Below are 20,059 nucleotides of genomic sequence, written 5' to 3'. Positions count from 1 at the left end.
TTAACTTTTGGAATCCATACCCACCTCTTCTTCCATTCCTAATCTATACAATGTCCTATATTGCACCTGAATAGCCTACTCTGTGTACTGCATAAATTACCACCAGTACTCCTTACTACAACCAGAAAAAAAGCCATGATGCGCAGGCCCTTTCTTTGGCGGTTTGCATACAGTAATTCCCTTAATACTTAGGAACTCTTTGAGAAAAACTACTGTTGTTTTTAAAGATATAAGCAAATTAGCACAAACAAGTTGCATCTTGCTAAAACAAAGCAGTGAAGAGTCAAGTTAACAAGTGAAAATTCAATGAAACAATTTCAAAAGGGAAACAAAGTTAATAAAAGGGTACATAAAAGGGAAATAGAAACCATACAAATGCTGTGTTGCCTAGTTTGGCTCAATGATTCAGGCCTCAGCCCCAGGAACAAAGGGTCTCAAATTCTATCCTGGCCAAGGGCACATTCTGGATTGTGGGTTAGATCCCTGGCACTGGGTGGGTCTTGCATGAAGCAACCAGTGCATCTCACATAGATGTTTCTCTCTCCCCCTACCTCCCACTCTCTAAAAAAATATAAAATCAAAAGGGAAATACCCTCTAAGAAAAAATTCTGTTATTTTCATAATTGCAATGCTGTTCTAGCAGCAAAATAATCTTTGTAGTTCTATTTTTAGACTACAATATATGAATTTGTATTAACCACCTTTGGGAAGCTAGAGCCAAATTATTCTGCAACTGATAATGGTAAATGAGCATTCATCCTATATATTCTTTTTAATTAAACATTCAAGATAGTTGAGGAAAGTTTTATATAGATGAAAAAATTGAGTATGAATAATTTTACCCTCCTTTTGACCACGTAGGCAACTATCTGAACAATGACATGATTTTCAGTGAAAACCTTTCATAATTAAATGATTCAGTCTAAATATACACACATGATGGAAGTAAATCTATGATGAAATGCAATTGGAAATTGTGGAAAACTACCACAGGGGTGCCATCTACGATGCCAAGCGAAAGAAATGTAATTTTTAAAGGGCAAATAGAGCAGAGGGTATCTAGGGGGAAAAAGGAGAAAAATCTTTAACAAATACAAATTTAAAAATAAAGGGCAAAGAGCCCCCCCCCCCCCCCATGCAAGGTCGTTTGCAGAGAACCACAAATTAACAAATGAAACAAAATGCAGTATTCTCATTTGAGGATGCATTATTCTCAAATAAAGTGCTCATTCAAACAAATAGTTTGCCCTGGACAATTTGGTTCAGTGGCTAGAGGGTCGGCCTGTGGACCAGCGTTCCGGATTCGGTTCCTGATAGGGGCACACACCAAAATAAACGTATTTCATAGCTGGTGCTGGGTATTCCATTGTGATACACAAATTACATTTTATATTTTTCAGCAAGTTGCATGATTATGCTTAGATGGAAGATCTGATTTGGGATATATGAAATCATTGGAATATTTTACATGAAGTGAAAAATAGTAATCTTCAGTAAGATTAACAGCTCTATAGTTTATACTTATCCCATAATAATTAGAGCTCTTCACATTGAAGACAATGCACTTACTTAGCATCTCTAACCCATTTACAAACCTGAGGTGTGCTTCTTGCACTTGATTTCAACTTCTGTGTTGGTATAGTTTATAAAGGTATTTTATGTACTCTATAATGAGTTGTACAATCCTCTCTATAAAATTATGATGGAAATTAGGAATTCTACAGTAGCTGTATAGCAACATAATTTGATTAGAAATTGAAAGACATACCTGTAGTGGTACAAGAAGGCTCACTTTTAAAGAGATTTATTGTCTATTTAATCTAATAAATTTGGTGCAAATGAAATAAAATTTTTTCCAACTTGCAAAATAATTGTAAGCATCAACTGAGAGAAAAAGTGTGAGTACAGACAGGGATGCTCTGAAAGAGAAGAGAATGAGAAGAACTCAATAGACGAACAAGCATCAGAAATAGAAGAAACACAGAACATTGGCCAATAGAAGGTTGGAATTTCTATAGGATAGAGCAGAATTGAAAATAAGAGGTTAACTGCTTAGGTCAAGGTGAGTAATTTGTGTATGTAATGCTTCATAACTGTAGCCATGATTTATGTAAAATGTAAAAATAAAATGACAAAATTGATATAAAGTAGGAAATACAGACAAAAAGTTAAGATATAATATTGTAAACATGTTTTTAAAGAAAACCACAAACACAAAAGGCATAAAACAGAACACGAGTATATTTAATACACAACTTTGGTACAACCAAAAAATAAAAACACCACAGTAAAATAATACAAAAAAAAAAAAAAAAAACATGAGAAATGGTTAACAGCTCTTAAAAACCAGTAACAGAGGCACTATAATCCAAGGGAACTGGAAAGAGGAAAATGAAATACAAATGAGGACTAAGATTAAGAATACATGATTGAGCTGAACAGGAGCAGAAAAGTAATTTCTCTTAACATCACAGTGGCAAGAATAAAAACACTGACATGCAAAGTCTTTCAGTTTTGAGCAGTGTTGTCCGGCTTAAGTCTCAGGAAAGAACACTGGGAGAGATTGATGAGCATCTACAAATAGGGAGGAATCTAAATTTGACTTAAAATATAAATTCTTAATTCCTTCACCCTAGCAATTCCAAATCAATTGAAGAAATTAAAAATGTGTTTTATGTAAGCATGCATAATGCAGAGAAAATATGTAGCCAACATATGGGGCCAAAACACTACCTATCAAACCAAAAGGATGTGCACAAAATCTATTACTAGTAGATTACAGCATAAGGAATATGGTCAATAATCCTGTCATGACTATGTTTGGTGCCAGGTGGGCACTGGAAACATTGGGGGGACACTTTGTAAAGTAGAGGATTGTCTAACCACTATGTAGTATACCTGAAACTAATACAAAATAATGCTGAATGTAAACTGTAATGGAAAAAGAGAGACAGTATATAACAATGGGGAGGGGTCACATTAAAGGAAAACAAAGTCACATAAAGTAATAACTATATGTAACAAATTCCTACGTCCTCTAAAATTTCAAGAATATGATTTTTAATGAACATATTTAATTATTTTCCTATAAGTAAAAGTAGAAATATAAGCACTTAGTACTACTCAGGGGAGCCCTGGAAGGCGGCCTTGCAATGGCTCTCCTAGGCTTCTCGGTATTTATGTCTCCATCACTCCATTGCCTGGAATTCATGCCTGCATACAATTCTCTCCATGTCTCCCTGTAGGTCACCTTCAAACATGAGCTTTCTCAGTCCTGTGTTTCTTATCTGCAGGGAGTGCCCATGGCAAGCACGGAAGGAGTCTCCCCACATGAAGTAGACTGTCTTTAGGTTTTTAAGATGGTGGCAGAAGCAATGGCATGATCCTATTCATCATCTCCTGCAAGGACAGTGGGGAAATGAAAACTGGTCAGAAGCACAAGCAACCTGATGCCATCACCAGGATGGTGTTTCCCTCACTAATTCTTAGATATGGTTGAAAAGTCCCAAGTTGCACAGGACAGCAGTGACCCTTTCCTGAGGCTCAAACAGCACTTCTGATGCAGACCCTTCTCACCTGGGTTTCAGGTCCGCCTGAGGAAGGACTCCACAAAAAGACCAATGAACTGAATGTCATCTCTCCTCACTCTGCAAACACATTGTTATTCCATCACCTTCATCTGCAAAGTATATGGTATTGCCCAGTTAAGATTCAAATGAGATACCAGGACAGAAATTACAGTAACTTTACAATGATCAGAAACACTGAACGTAGATAACTAAATGCCAGCACATATGATTGCCCAAAGCTCTCCTTTTCAAGGACCTTGGACACAAATGTAAACAGTAGTGAAATGTTTTGTGCTAATTCCGAATAATCTCCATTCCAAAAGGCCTACTTGTAATACTTCTGATAGACAAAAATAAGTAATTATTTCTCCAATTACTGTCATTTAAGAGTAATGCCCCACATGGCCCTAGAGACCTAGTCACTAACTACAAATATGACATTGCCTTATGAAAATTAACACAAGATACACCATTCCCATTTTCACCACTCATCTGTCTACCCAAATGTAAGTTTCTCACGTACCTCTTCTTTCTCATCTTCTCACTTCTTTCCTCGAGTACTGATTCTCCTTATTACACTGTACAGCTCAGTGCTGCATTTTTCTCCAAGTCATATCCTCTTCTTGATTTCTCAAAAACCATTCACAGCGGCCAATGGCAACATGAGGCCAGATACAACCGCCCTATATGCCTGATAGTGACAGGCAAGATTAACGTCAAGCACAAGTTGTTTGTGCCTTTAAATTCCTTGCTATTCAAATGTTCCTTTAAAAATACCATTAAAAGTTCTATTCAGAAAGTAATAGCAGTCTTTCTATTCCATCTCTCCATACAGTCTTCCAGGTAACTTTCTCTTCCATAAATGTCATTTTAGATTGTCACGTAGCAATACAAATATACCAATAAACAATGCCTTGCTATTTGACTCGCACATGTAGAAAAATTTCAAAATAAATGCCAAAACAATCAGAGTGGCACTGAGGAGGGCCCATGGTCATTAGCAGTGCAGGTGAAGATCTAGAGGCATATGGACACACTTTCCATGTAAGAATGTTTTAACAGTGTGTTTCATTTATGTTCAACTTACATAAGCTATAATCATTCCAAACTTTCTTTTACTGACGTATATTTCGGTTGTTCCTTGTTAAACTCAATTTATTATGTACTTTCTTTCTTTGTAAATTAGAGAATTGGAAGAGTTAAAATCCAAGCAGTAACTTATTCCAAAGTTTCACATTCAATTTTGATTGTCATTGCCAAACTGCTGTTTAAAAAGATATGATTTATACTTTTGGATCAATACTGGATAGGACCACCTTTCCAAGAAAGTTTCACAATGTACATTACAGGCAACTGAGATACAAAACATTCCACATTTATCACATAACATTCAAATATAACAATTAACCATAGTTTTAGAAAGGTCTCAGAGAATTGGAAGAAATATTCATAACTGGATAAATTCTCTTCTCATACAGATGCAGAGATTAAAATAACGCATATGGAGCTGCTTAATTTTATATAAGAGTAACAGTTTTAGAGTATCATGAAGCAAGCTTCTACAAATGTTTAAGCTAGAAATACTATTTTCAAACAAAAAATGGAAATAAGCTAATGAGAAGGAAAGCATTTTCAGATCTATACTCAAGCTAACTTTATATACACATGGCTATGCATATACATGAACTTGCAAAGAGACTTATCTAGCATAGAATAAACAGTTGAGCAATGTATCTTCCATCTCAGATTATGTCACTGAATGTATCTGAGTATGACAAAGACAAAGTTACAGTTCATGTCTCATGTCTTTTTCTTCCTAAAGATAAAAATACAACCCTAGATGTATTCTGTTACCTTATCTTTTCTTAGACATGAGATCCTAAGCAAAGGAAGTTAAGGAATCAATTTGTCTATCCTCCGCCAAAACTCACTGAACACCATAATATAAGCCCATTGCCAAAACATTACAGAAGCCATTATAATAGGTTGCAATGAAGTATTTACAAAATGTTTGCGGAACTCCCTGTGCATCTAGAAAAACCAGATGTTTTAAATTATATACACACACTTGCTATTTACAAAGCTGTATTTTGAGGTCATGCAGTACAATGAAATTCAAAACTGTTAATTCAAAGGCGAATAGAATGTGTTATAAAAACACATTTCCTGTGATTAACATACATAATGCCCTATGAGCAATACAACTACATAATTATAACTTGAGATTTTAAAGGCACAATAACACAACCACTAAACAATGGCTTAAATGTTGAAAAATCAAAACCAAAGTTATACTCCCTCTTAGTTTTACCTTCACCTAACAACTACAAAGATCAGATATGTACAGCTCAAGAAACTCACTCTATCCATTTCACTTTTTAAATACATTTCAAAAAATATATAACCATGAAATTTTACTATGAATTATTTACAAAGTTATACGTTGTGAGACTCTGTACATCTGAAAAGACTAGATGTTAAAAATTAAAAAGTGTATCTGCCTATTATTTACAAAGTTGTCTTGAATACTGTCATGCAACCAAGGGAACACATACAGAACTGTGTGTAGTTCCAAGAGGTAGTATAAAATCCATTTAACAAAGTCATTAATATCCTGAATGTTTAAAAAAAAGAAAATACAGAAGGATGAATAGGCAGAGTACAGAGGATTTCTAGGGCACTGAAAATGCTGCATATACAAGGGGTGTTAAGTCATTAAGCATGTCCTCACACCCGTACAACGAACGACACCAAGCCTTAACCTCAATGTAAACTCTGGACTTTTGGGTGATTGTGGTGTTAGCATGAACTGCTCTGGTGGGGGATGTTAGTAACAGGCATGATTCTCCATGTGTTGGGTTGGATAGTGGGGATTGTGCCTGTGTGTGGGGAAAGGGGTATATGGGGAATCTTTCTATCTTTCCTTCAATTTTGCAGTGAATTTAAAACTGTTTTTAAAAGATTCTTAATGAAAAATAGTAATAGAAACATATCAGGAAACTTGATGCATCCAAAAACACCAAATGAATTCACATGTATTTAAATTTTTTAAATGATAGTTGATACTTGTTAGGATGGTAGACTATTTCTCCACAGTGGGGTAAATAATATCTTGTCCATTTCTCCTTACAACCAAATTAATGTATAAATTTTTCACAGCTCTAAGAGCCTGTTCATCCATGATTAATTGTATTGCCATATTATTTTTAATAACAAATTTACAGCAAAATATTTACAGGATTATGTCATGTAACAAATTAACACAGAACCATCCTGTACATTTTGAAAAATAAGATGACTGCATGTCCCTTAAAAAATGAGGTTTTTTTTCTTTAAAACGACCATTTGATGATTTTTCTATATACTGTTTCAAAATAAAAAATGAGGTAAATATACTTTCAATGCTTTATATCGCACATGAAATTATGTGCTTTTTAGCTTTTTTGAGTTGTGTTCTCAAGGTCAATCCATGTTGTTTGGATGGGGGTGAGGGGTTGTAAAGGGTAAAGAGGGCCAAATATATGGTGATGTAGGATGGGCAAATAATGCAATGTTCTGATTCTGTGTCATAGAAACATATGCACAAATCTATTGTCACCCCAATAAATTTAATTATCACAGGTGTTTAACAAACCCCATGGAGCCACCTATATAGTTCTTAAAATAATTTGTGAAAGCAGTTCTGTACTGTCATGATTGCAACATGTGTCCACAATCAGTAAACAAAAAACAAAAAAGCTGTATAAGTGAGATGTGAAAACATCCACTACCCTTGTCCATAACCCTTAAAATACATCACTATACATACAAAAAAAGTCTAGTTACATTAATAATTTGATATTTAAAAGTATCAGCAATGAACAGGCGTGAAACCAAAAAAAAAAGTATATGCTATAATTTTAGTTGAAATCCATTTTCAAAATTACAGAAATGTCTGCACATCTACAAAATCATATGGTAAAAAAAAAAAAAGAACCGATGAGATTAACCACCCCCTCCATTCACACCAAGTGAAACCAAACACTAAGGGGTGAAATAACACTTCTATTGGTAATAAACATCTTACCATATTCCAACATTAATATATTTACTGTGTGTGTGTGCGTGTGTGCACGCGCATGTGCGCATGGAGAGAGGGTATGTCTACATACCTAGGAAGTTAAGATGTTATTAAGAAGGTTGTCTATTATACATACAGCAGTCAAGTACTTCCCTGCTCGGTTCTAACATTTTACATTCAAAAATTAAATTGGAAAAAAGTATACATGTTTACAATTATTTAAAATATTAATGGCAAAGATTTTACAAACTAACAAGAATGTCTAATGGAAAAAAACCCACAAAAACACAAAGGCAATCCCCCTTGACCAAATATTTACATCCTAAATAGTCCTACTATAGCAATTCAATTGCAAAAGTAGAATTCTCACACTTGCCTATCAGCTTGGTATTCACAAAATATATGCCTATCAGTAAATCCTATGCAGATGTTATAAAACAAAAACATTTGTCCACCATATAACTAGCAGCCTCACAGTATCTTCCAATCAGTTTTTCCTATGACTTTTAATAAACAGTTCTATACAGTCATTTACATGTATGTACATGTAAGTACTCATGTGTGTACATGTACACACATGAATATGTAAACATTCCTTATATTTCAGGGACTAAACGTTTAAAGCAAAAACATTTTAACTATTTCATATAGAATTATTTAAAAATTATCCCCCATCAGCTGCCCAATTATTAATTCAGAGATAATGACAACTGTCAGGGAAAGTTTTCGCTTTATATACAATAAATATACCTATGAAACATGCAAATATAGTTGTCCCTATTGCTTTAAAAGCATAACTGAGTCCATTATTTAACATATAATACAAAAACATTCTTTTGTCAGCCCACATTTAATGAACTTGGGTTTGATATATTCCATTGCTAACGTCCCACATAAAACTTATAAATCACCTATATAACTAGAAATAGGTACATTAAAATAATTCACTATCAAGTCAAATTTCATTGGCAAATGGAAACTTTTCTAATCAATGCTATTTTTATCACATGTAGAGATTTCTCCAAGTTATGCCAAGCTCTGTTATATCTGTATATAAACATGTCTGAAAACCATAAACAAAGACAGATCTAGAGTTAACAATGACGTTTCCTAAATGATGATTTATGTCAAAAAACAGTGTACATTATACTGCATCCTACAGATTACACTGACCACAATTTAGAAATGAAGCCTAAGGAGCCTAATCCAAATATACAGAGAGGCTAGATCTAACATCTCTTTGGCAAACAGAAATGCTTCTATCCTAATATGTCAATATATATTTACAATGATGTTTATACATGTATAAAATTGTATGGTAAACATTAATAACACTGTATAAACAAAATGTATCAGAAATAAATTAATGATGAAATCAATTGTGGAAACAGTCTGCCTGTTTAACATGAGAAAATTTACAAAATATGTAGAATTCTGACATATGAGCATTGTAGTCCCAGATGTCATCCATTTGTATGCTTGACAAAATGGTGTATCAGTGCTTTTCCTACTAGATAACCAGGAATAACAAAGCCTCTTCAATCCTGCACTCTCTTTGTCAAGCATAAAGTAACAATTCTGTCTCACTGTAACCTTTTTTCCCATAAAGAGCATTTACATAAACATCTACATACAAAGCAGCCTTAGTACAATGTCTATTGACAGCTGTATACAGAACAATCCCTCTTCCCCCAACTCCCACAGCAATTACCCACTCAAATGATTTTAAATGTACATCTTTCAGAGGTATTCTGACAGTTCTATTTTTATAATCTTGTATTAAAATACTTCTATATATTTCACCAAATTCTTTGTTAACAATTACAGTACATGAGGAAATGTCGCAAAGCAATATTTGGTTTTTTTTTTCATACACACTATTCTCAGAATGTACATGAAGACACCTGGTGCCTTGCTTTTTTTCTGATCAATGTGTCGAGCACTCCATTCCTTTTCTGCTTTCCCTGAGCACACAAACAATGAATACAGAATTGTGTATAGCTTTACAAAACGCCTCCGGATTTTCTAAAATATTCTCCAGAAGACAATTTTACCAAATGTTATTAGAAACTTCCTTAGGAAACCAGCTGTAATATCACAGCAATCGTTACAAAAGTATCTAAAAATAATGAATTTGTTTATAAATGGAGGCCTCTGTGCTTGAGTATAATATTCCAAGGAAGTTTAAGTAAACAAAAATAAAGAATAAAATGAAACCATTACATGTTGAAGTTCATTCTCTTCATCTCTTAACATCAACTAACAGTTCATACACATTCATCAGTCACTGAGCATTTTATATTTACATTTTAATACCATTCCCCAGTTTTCATAAATTTTGAAGCTTGATGTGTCCAATAAATCAGTTTGAGGGATTAGATTCAGAGCTGTTTTAAAAATGTTAGTGGGAAGAAAAAACCACGAACTTCTGTGTCTAACACATGTACACAAGTGTCTGCTGTACACAGAATTCAAGGGTAACCATTCTGAAGGTAAGTTGGTTCTGTGTAACAAAACAATATCCTTTTTATCCAATTCCATAGATTTTCAATGAAAGGCAAATATTTGAAAGACAAGACGAAGGTCAAAACGGTGCAATTGCCTTTTTTTGTAGCTGGAAAAGCTTATAGATCAGATCAATTCTAACGTGCTGCTGTCCTGAGGCTGTGGACCAGACATGAATCACACTGTTCTTGATCTGGCCCAAGATCCCTTAAACCAGCATGAGGATCAGATACCCAGAGCAGTCCATAACCACAATTGTTCAGAATTCTCCAGAACTTGAAACTACCTTCTATCAATGCAGGGCAGTCCCTCAGGCTGTTGTCTCCTGCTCATCTAATGTTAATGGAAGAGAGGTTTTCAGAAAGACTGTACATTATCCTGGGCTGCAATCACATTGTTTCTTGCTGTACATATTTCTGGAGATTCTTATGGAACCAGAGGTTAAGAGCAAAGGAACATCACAGATTTTTTAAGAATCCAAATCTTCAGAGACTCCAATTGGAAATTTTCCAGTTTTAACTTAGGCAAAGGAGACTCTAAATACCACCGGTTTATATAATCTTTCTCTTCTTCGATTATTGCTTATTTCTAACACTGTTAAAACAAGATGTGGTTCACCATCTGTCCCAAAAACTTCTCTGGCAGACACAAATAAAAAAATCTGAAGACAGAAGTTAAGGCGGCAGCTGGAAGTTTCAGTATGCTTAAAAGACTAGAAAGGTGTCTCCAGAGCAGCCATCTGATGGGCGTCTGAGCAGTATCCACCAGGCAACAAATGTTTTAACCTTTGGCAAGAAACTCTTGTCCATCTTTCTCAGGCTCCATCCATGTCCATTAATGATGGCTACTTCCTCAGCCCCTAGTTGGCATCACCTTTTTACATTTCTATAAAATTCAGTCGTGTATTTCATACAATGATTTTTAAATATTTCACATGTTCAACTACCAGCATATTGTTATCCAGACATGTTGTCATTTTTAAAAATGTTCCAAGTCTTTTCCTTTCCATCAAGTTGTAGATGTCTATGTCCATTACAAAAGCCAACCTAAATATATTCATGTGGCCAAAAACTGCTATCCACTAACAAGTAAACTGTTGTATACTTTCAATAGCAATGAACTCTTGATCTCTAAGAGATTTGCACAAAAGATTTGTTCAAATGAACACATGCTTGTTTTTTTAACATGTACATTTTATCCCTCAGTGAGCTAGACTGACAGGTGGGTGCATACAGTAAGGGTAGACAACTTTAAGGAACACTTTCTTTTTCCACCAAAGCCCCAAATTAAAATTTGGTGCTCTCGTGGAAGTATCACTATCTGATGGGGTAGGCAATTTGAATTTAAGATAGTATTGTCCTATTCTCTGTGCCCATCATCACAGTACAATGAAATGCCCTTTTGTCTTGACTAAACCTTTAGAGAATGAGAAAAATATAGGAGGTTTAAACTGGAAACTAAATTTTGCCTAAACTGTAGGGTCTCATTTCTTGTACCCTTTGTTCAATTAGGAATGGATTCTCCCCCATAAAAGAATCAGAAAAGTCCGTCTATGCCTTTTTGTAAGTATTTTTCCAGATTGTCATGTTATATTGTAAGACAAACAAAATTATTCTTCAGTTTCATCATCGTGTTTTGTAATTTTTGAGTGATGGGATATTTCTATTATTACTTTGACAATCTTAGAATTCATAATTCACTCAGTAGGTATGACACCCAGTCTATCTGAAACTCAAAGCCTTGGCATTCAGTCTTGCTCACCAGAGTTACAGTGTGCAAAAGATAATTAGAAAAATATAATGACCCAATTTTTCTGCCATCCTATAAAAATACAAAAACCAGTATCATTGCAGTAATTTTTAGAGAAATCATAAATCAGTTTTTTAAGTCCTGTGTGATTTCTCCTTGTACTCAGGCCAAGCCACAGAGAAGAAGTCTCTTTGTTTCAAATGTAGGTCCCTTTCCAAGTCACAAATTTTAAAAAGCCTCCATGATTTCCCATTTTAGGTCCAAGCCATAAAATAGAAGTCTCCTTGTTATAAGTTGGGAGTTCCTTCAGAAGTCATAATTTTTATCCTCCATGATTTCTCATTTTATTCAGGCCAAACACAGAAGTCTCCTTGTTTCAAGTTGGGAGTCCCTTCATAAGTAACAATTTTTTAAAAACTCAGTGATTTCTCATTTTTTTATTTAGACCAAGCCACAGAAAAGAAGTCTCTGTTTCCAGTCTGGGTTCCTTCTTCAGTTGCTGTAGGGTACCTCTGACGTGACCTACATCTGTATTTCTCAGTACTTTAACTAAAAGTGGCTAAATTTCAAAGTACGCCAGTAACAGTGGACAGTTCATTGTAAAACTATTCTCATAAAGAAGTATATTTACAAAGAAGTTCTCCATTCCAATACCAAATATTGCCGCCAGGGTATTTACAGCCAAGCTATTATAACACATATATTGAAATTTCCCCCAGAAAATAGCATCACCCAGAAATTCATTGGTATTGCAGTTTATGGACCATTTTAAATGGTCCAGAAGTGTATGCTTCAAGTACTGCAAAATGTGCCTAAATGCAGAGTAATTAATGTTATGCAGAGTTCAGTGACCAACACAGAACACAACCTGGGAAAAAATCCCCCCACAACTTTTAAATAACAGGGAAAAAAACCTTGTCTAGGAAATCAACGCACTATTGAGATCACATCTGTATTTTAAAGTGTTTTATAAAAAGTCTGTTTTCTGGGCTTTTCTATTTATTAGTCATTTTTATCCAAATTGAACTAAATAAAAATTTGGGTAGTAGTTGATTAGAAAAATTATAAAAAAGAAAACTTTCTTCCTCAAATAAGGTTCATGATTTAAATGTAAATTTACAATTTGTTCTGAGAAGATATATGGATTCATATTCTCAAATCGATTTTCCAAGTGTCTGAAAACCCACACATTTGATTCTTATTTCGTTGGATTTACAAGGGAAAAATAATGTAGTGTTTTGCATTCACTTAAGACAACCAGTTTTCTCTCCAAATTCCCTACTCATGTTCATTTAATTATTTGTCATATTTCATTGTTATCCATATTCATATAAATTAATCATATAATAGCACTTTTAGAGAATGACAACTTTGTTCCAACTAAAACCCATTTGTTCTGTGTGTGATACCTAATCCCAATCATCTGTCAACATCTCAGACCCAGAACTACAGTATCCGTATCTGAGCAACTGTACAAACCCATGGGCTGATTCTCATGTGCACTCAAGTTGGAGAAAAGTTTGGTTTCCTCTTAGCTGCCTACAAATGTAAACCACGTGGCCCATTCTAGTAATAAATAAGCACAGCAAGAACGCTCACCCCCCTCCCTTCTTGGCAATCTCAGCCATCTCCACAGATGACATGACACTGCCTAGTACATGACCTCAGCAAGGGCCCAGACCTAACACCTCTAAGCTGGGAGGTAGATTGATGTTTCTAACTCCTTAACTTCCCACTGTTCTGATATTCACACAGGGCTCACAAATGAAATGATTCTGATGCTGCTCCATTTACAAGTCTCCCTTTCACACTTGGACAACAACACAGGGACATGATCACCTTAAACCTATTTTTCCTTCTCTTCCATTCATCTATCATCTAAGTCTTTCCCTTTTACCAGTCCTCTTTCAGAAACTGCTCCAATCATAAATTAGCTGTGATGGACCTCAGTTCCCTCTGCAGGAAGGAAAGCTGTCATCAGGTTTAAGAGCTCTGATTTTTGATAGTCAAGTCAAACCTCCCCCATCCAAGCAACAAGCCCCTGTGCAGGCATTTTCTCTGGGACCCCTGTATTTGGATGGGGCTCACTAGCACCAGTGTTCCTTCTCCCAGCAGTGGGAGGACCCTAGTGCCTACACCCAAGTCCAAGGTCACATCCATCAAGCTCACTCCTTTCATCTCTCCCTCAGCTGGCTACTCCTCATGCCTTTCAATTACAAGGGCAGCTTCCTCCTGTCAATTCAATCAGCATATTCCTACTGGTCAGGATCAGCAACACTAAGAGAAACCAAACAAGTCTCTGAGGTAGTAAATATACAAAAATTTCTGGCAGGAAAACAGGGACTAAATAAGGTCAAGAACTGTGAAAATACTTGTCTAACTTAACTTTACAAAGAATGTAATTCATTGGAACCCCAACAGCTTTTCACTATAAGCTGTTCACTCAACATAACACCCATACTATATTTACACACACACACACACACAACAAATTAAGGTGACTATTTAAGGATAAGGTCTTAGTACATTCAACTGTCCATGGTAACTTTTTTATACAGGTTTTTTTCTAAATACCTGTTTAATTACTATTCAACCTCCTCACAAGAGCTACCGAAAGCAAAGCACAAGCGCCTAACCATAGAATGTCCACCTCAGGTAATAAAAGATGTGCTACTCATACAATACAGACTGAGATTAAAGAATGATGTGAGTAAAGACCCCTTTCAAAAACTGCACAGTATTTGGCAAAACTTTCTCTCTACAGGGCTCAGATCCACCAACTGCCAAATGTCAATTTCATCCTCTTGAATCAGATTGAAAAATTCTAAATCTCCATCCATGCCTTGCCAAGATACAGAAAGTGGTAACTTAGTAAGAAAAGAATGAGATAGAGCCCTCTCTCTGAATATGAAGTCTCATCTCAGGCCAGAGTAAACTGGCAGTTTCTTGTTCCTATGATGACTGGAGCTGCCTCAGAGGCTGGGCTCAGGGTCTCAAACTGGTACAACGCTGGAATAGAGCTATGCTTTCATGAATCAAACAAACCACTGTAGCTCCCAAGTCCTCATTCTCTTGAAGTTATCACTTGAAATGCACAAAAGTGAGATGTACCAGGCACTGCAAATACAGAAAATACTATGTACAGAAAGGAATAATGTCATGGATCAGGAACCTAACCTTCCTCAACTTCACTGGGAAAACCTACAGCTCAATATTGATGGGGAGACCTTGTGAAATGTACAGCCTACAGCGTTTGTTCAGAAAATGTGCGGCCCATGTCCATGGACTGACACTTTGGCTGGACTTCAGAGTATTCAGTTGACCATCATGTCATGGTGCTCAGGAAACACAGCTCATCATAAGTCAAGCCAAGATCTGCCCAACAAGTGCACCTTGCTCAAATGTTCATGTCTGCAGACTGTACATTTCTATTAATGGAAAATTCCTGGCTTCAGAAGGAGTGACAGGTGGATCATCTTTGGCAGCAATATCCTTCAACTGACACAATTAAGGTGACAAAACTCTCAGCAATCTGCCAGCTCTTTGGGGTCTTACAACGAAATATAATACCTTAGAATGCTACTTCCCCATTCAAATGGTCCAACAAATTGAAAACTGAACTAACCGAAGGCACCACAGGCAGATGTAACCTCAAGAAATACCTTCCTATGTTCAAACAACTTAATTTTAATCCAATTCAAGAGCCTGGGTTACATTGAACAGTCAACAAAACATTCCAAAGCATATTTAAAAAAAACCAAAAGGAAAGAGCAATGAGAATGGTCAAATACAATTGAGGCAGATCAATAGACGAAGCCAGGTCTGTGGCTGCTACCCTTGGGAGAACTAAGTCTGAGCTAAGTTCTAACATCGCTGATATAAGGAATCCAAATCCTAAGGTAATGTAAACCAAATGTTATCATTGAAAGAACTGAGCACAAACTACTTTTCCTGATATGTCTCCTAACAGACAAGAAATCACTCCCACGGGAACAGTTTTCCACCTTATTCTTGCTATCGCTGCAGAAGTGATCATGTACAAGAAAATGGCTCCTGTGGACTGCGTCCCTGTCACCAGGACACTGAGGCCACGGGGCACAACTACCTCCCTTTTGTCTGAGAAAGAAGTTGCTTAAGATCTTCATCTACAATTAGCTGAAGCCTACACACAGATGTCCCTACACAGACTGACTGCAGAACCTGATGAATACGCTCGTCAACATTGACTTCCAGAATGAATGTCCTTGGAAGCTGATTTCAGATCCTGTTCTTGTGCTGCTTGGCTTCCATGGTCTCACTGAGCAACACAAGTCCCTCACCCTGTGATATAAACAGTAGATAAAGTGTATCCCCTAAAAATGTCCTGTCACAGTAAGAAGCATTGGTAGACACTTTCAGCAACAGCTGACTTCGTAGTGTTTGAGTATGGAGTTGGGACTCAGATGGGCCTAGACTGTTACCCAGGTATTCCACTGTAAGAAACTGTAAAGCATTTCATGACTCGTATTCACACATTTAAAAATGAGTAAGACTGCCTCAACTTCTTAAACATTTCCTGTGTCCTGGACTTAAACCCTTTGATCTAGGACAGCGATTTTCAACCTTTATGAACTCAGAGCACACATAAACCAATAATTAAAATTCTGTGGCATACCAAAAAAGTATTTTTGCTAATATGACAAAAAATGGGTATAATTTTGTTTCATATTCACAGCGCACAGTGTTATGTTTGGCTGTTGTCTTTTATTTGACATCTGGGAAAAGAGGTCAGTGCTCCTGACTAATCAGGTATTGTATGTCTTGAAAATTCTTGTGGCACAATGGTTGAAAATCACTGGTCTTGAATACAGACAAATGAAGAAAAACAAAAACAAAAGATAAACTGTCCTCAAACATCAGTAGTATCTGAATCCACGTGAAGGTATTTTCCACATCCCTTGCCTTTCCGTAGTTGTGAGATCCCTCCTCCCTGGACATCACTAGATACCTAGAGCTCCAGCAGGTGGTGTTGATTGAGAGGGAGGCAGTCTCCTTTCCAGTTGTCCTGGCTTCTGTCTCACGCCAACATGTGTGCTTCCTGGGACCCAAGGATAAGCTTCCTTTGTTGCTTTCACAGCATAAATACATATGGAACAAAAAAGAATTAGCTCCAATTGTCTATGAAAATGTTAAAGGAGAATGTTTGAGGAACTGGCATGTGTTCTAAATATGCTAAGTTTCAACACCACAAGCCAATTTCTGTTGAGAATTATGTTCTCTGGAAAATTTAGTGAGGCACACTGACTGGATTTCAGTGACATTTTCAAACTCAGATTTTGAAATCACGATGCTCAGACAAGGTCCTGTGTCATCATGAACCTAGCCAAGGCCTCTACAACACGGGCTTACTTTTCTTTACGAGGTCACCTTACCTGCTGCAGCTTGTTGCGTTTCTGTCCTAAAGGCAGTTAGTATGGTTTTCAGCCTCGTTTACAGCATCGGCTTGGATCCACATTGACATGCCAGAAAATTCAGTGATCAAATTCCCTCTTCTTTTCACTCAACTATGAGGGCAAAAAGGCACTGCATGAGACTGGATAACTTGTTAATGAAGACCCCCATTCAACATGCCTTGCTTTATATTTAACACAATTCATCCCTGTAGTCATGGCCAGTCCCATGGGAAACAGAATGCCAATCTTATTAAGACAAAATCTGGCAATGTATTATTAAGTAGCTAATATACTTGAAATTTTCATGACATAGAACTTTAATAAACTACAGGTTGAAATCAATAGAAGTTCTAGTTATTACTTTTAAAATGTTTTTAGATTTTTTAGAAGGAGGAAGTTCAGTAGAAACCATGTGAGAAACGTTGATCGGCTGCCTCCTACTGCAGATGGAACCTGAGAACCAGGATGGTGCCCTAGAAGTCCATGGAACAGCATGCTGAAATCTACTGAGATCTTTCTTACCCCTGGCTGGTTGGGGCTCAGCTGTTAGAGCTTTTCCCTGTGCACTAAAGCATCAAAGTTCAGAATCCTGACCAAGAGCAGATACCTGGGTTGCAGCAGGTTGATCCGCAGCAGGGCTGTGCGGGAGGCAACAATTGTATGTGTCTCTCACAGAGTTGTTTGTCTTTCTCCCTCCCTTTTACTCTATCTAAAAATAGTGAAACATCCTCAAGTAAAGATTAGCCAAAATTAAAAACAAAAGTCTTTTTAAATTACCGTTTTTTTCTGATTTTTAAAAGAGTATTATAAATCTAGGCAAGGGTTACTAAAATTACATATTCCTAGATGACCTGTATTATTAGGACCTACAAAAAATAAAACATGTTTTGTTTACAAACTGATCTCATTTACATGGGGAAAAAATGTTGAACTCAGAAAAACAGAATAGAATGGAGGTTGCCAGGGGTGGAGGAAATGTGGAGGTATTGTAAACTCTTGAATATAATGTAGTTTCTAGGGATTTTGTGAATAGCATAATCACTACACTTACAGTTAAATCCCTGAACAATGCACGTGTAACTGACTTGGCCAAAACTTAGTTACCCCTCAGAATCGGTGGGCAATGGTTACAGTATCCCCATGGGTACTTTCAAAACCCAAGGATCTCCAAGGCCTACTTATGAAATAGGGCAGAACAATGCATGCAGCTGGTCTTCCACATCTGAAGAGTCCCCGCCACAGACTATATATGATATGAGGTTGGCTGGAATCTACAGGTGTAAAACCCAGGGATACAGAGAGCTGGCTGTGTTTCCTGACAAAATCCCCATGTCAGTGGATCCATGCAATTCAAAGCCATGTTCTTTAAGGGTCAACTGTACTTAATCTGCTTACAGTCCATTGTAAATGTTCTCACCACACATAGCAAATGTTGTACATGATAAAATTACTACATTCTTTATCAATTACATTGCTATGATGCTGAAGAAAATGCAGGACTTTTTAAGTCTGGCATGATTTCATGACTAAAAACCAATGAGTTTAAGGTCGAAAGTTACTTTTGATATGCTTTTACACAAATACAGTTCAACACAGGATACCAATGATAACCAGTAACAAAGTTTTAAGGCAGCATAACAATTGGATCATAAAAATCTACTTGAAACTGTTTTGTAAACCATACTAAAAACCTAAAGTGGTATGCAATGTATATAATCATGGAGTCACAGTCAATGTGATCGGAATCCAGGAACTTATCTTGAATGTAGGAACAATCTTAAGAGACACCAGGAAATACACAGGCATACTTCAAGTTAGTGTGTTATTTTACAAAATTGAAGGCCCCTCCTGTTTTCCACCAGGAAAAGTTCCTGGCTTGCTTGGTTATGCATGTCTGGCAGAGCCCACTAACATCTCATGGAGGGGCCTGTATGAGGGACAGGACAGGCAGTATTCACATTGCATGAACCCCACCATGCCAAAACGGACACCATCACGTCTGCAGTTCTACGTATGGAGGCATGTTTCCCTTACAAAAATTTTTTCTACACAAATCATTTGAGGTTAGCCTAGAGAGCAGTCTGCACAGAACATGAGTATATACTATTCATACAGTATTTTGTCATGTATACCAGAGTTGAACTGACCTTGTCTCTTAAACCAAGGAAGGCTTGGCTACTTTTTAAGTGCCTTACCTGATAGTGACCATCAATAGCAACTGTAATCCTTCTGAAGGCCCCCTATGGGAGACATTTCCTTGACAGCCAATGATGGAAAAGATGGACACACACAAATCTCCGCTGAAAAAAACAACAAAGACACCGTCAGTCTACCCATTTCAAATACTCAGACTAGGCCACATTAATGGAAACATTTAGAAAGTGATACTTACTCATGGGTAGAAAATATGCGTGTTCCAGGAACATTTCCTGTGCTCTGATCACACAAGGCCCGAGCACTGCATAAATGGGTCCCGTAGGTGCCTCCTAGCCAGGTGCTGGGACTCCACCTGTCTCCTCCTCTGTGTGGCCTTATAAGACCCTTCATCCCATCCTAGCCTATTCCCAGGTATGCAGGGAATAATAAAGTGGAGTCTCGTCTCAACCCTTTAACTGAATCAAGTTTCCTTAGGTGCAAAGGTTGTTACCACCACCAGTCAATGCAGTGTGAAAGTTAGGAAGCTGAAACAATCATCAAAACCATGCTATCACAAGAGTCAAAGTGAAATGGATTTTAAAAAGTTG

The 20,059-nt window shown here is 36.7% G+C and overlaps 1 long non-coding RNA gene and 2 other non-coding genes across 3 annotated transcripts; all 3 read right to left on the bottom strand.

Moving 5' to 3' along the window:
* Nucleotides 1-2,856: 2,856 nt before the first annotated feature.
* LOC118640875 lies at nt 2,857-19,615 on the bottom strand. Its single transcript, XR_004961479.1, has 5 exons — nt 19,511-19,615; nt 17,295-17,426; nt 4,093-16,990; nt 3,577-3,679; nt 2,857-3,399 (listed from the first exon to the last, which is right to left on the bottom strand). It is a non-coding gene; the product is annotated as an uncharacterized LOC118640875 (long non-coding RNA).
* Nucleotides 15,184-15,249, bottom strand: LOC118641036. Its single transcript, XR_004961504.1, has one exon. It is a non-coding gene; the product is annotated as a small nucleolar RNA SNORD64 (small nucleolar RNA).
* Nucleotides 17,170-17,242, bottom strand: LOC118641039. Its single transcript, XR_004961507.1, has one exon. It is a non-coding gene; the product is annotated as a small nucleolar RNA SNORD107 (small nucleolar RNA).
* Nucleotides 19,616-20,059: the final 444 nt, after the last annotated feature.

The sequence above is a fragment of the Molossus molossus genome, unplaced genomic scaffold (genome assembly GCF_014108415.1).
Source record: "Molossus molossus isolate mMolMol1 unplaced genomic scaffold, mMolMol1.p scaffold_m16_p_24, whole genome shotgun sequence".
NCBI lineage: Eukaryota > Metazoa > Chordata > Mammalia > Chiroptera > Molossidae > Molossus > Molossus molossus.
The sequence above is the reverse complement of the archived record's forward strand: the minus strand, read 5'-3'. Positions and strand labels throughout refer to the sequence as shown.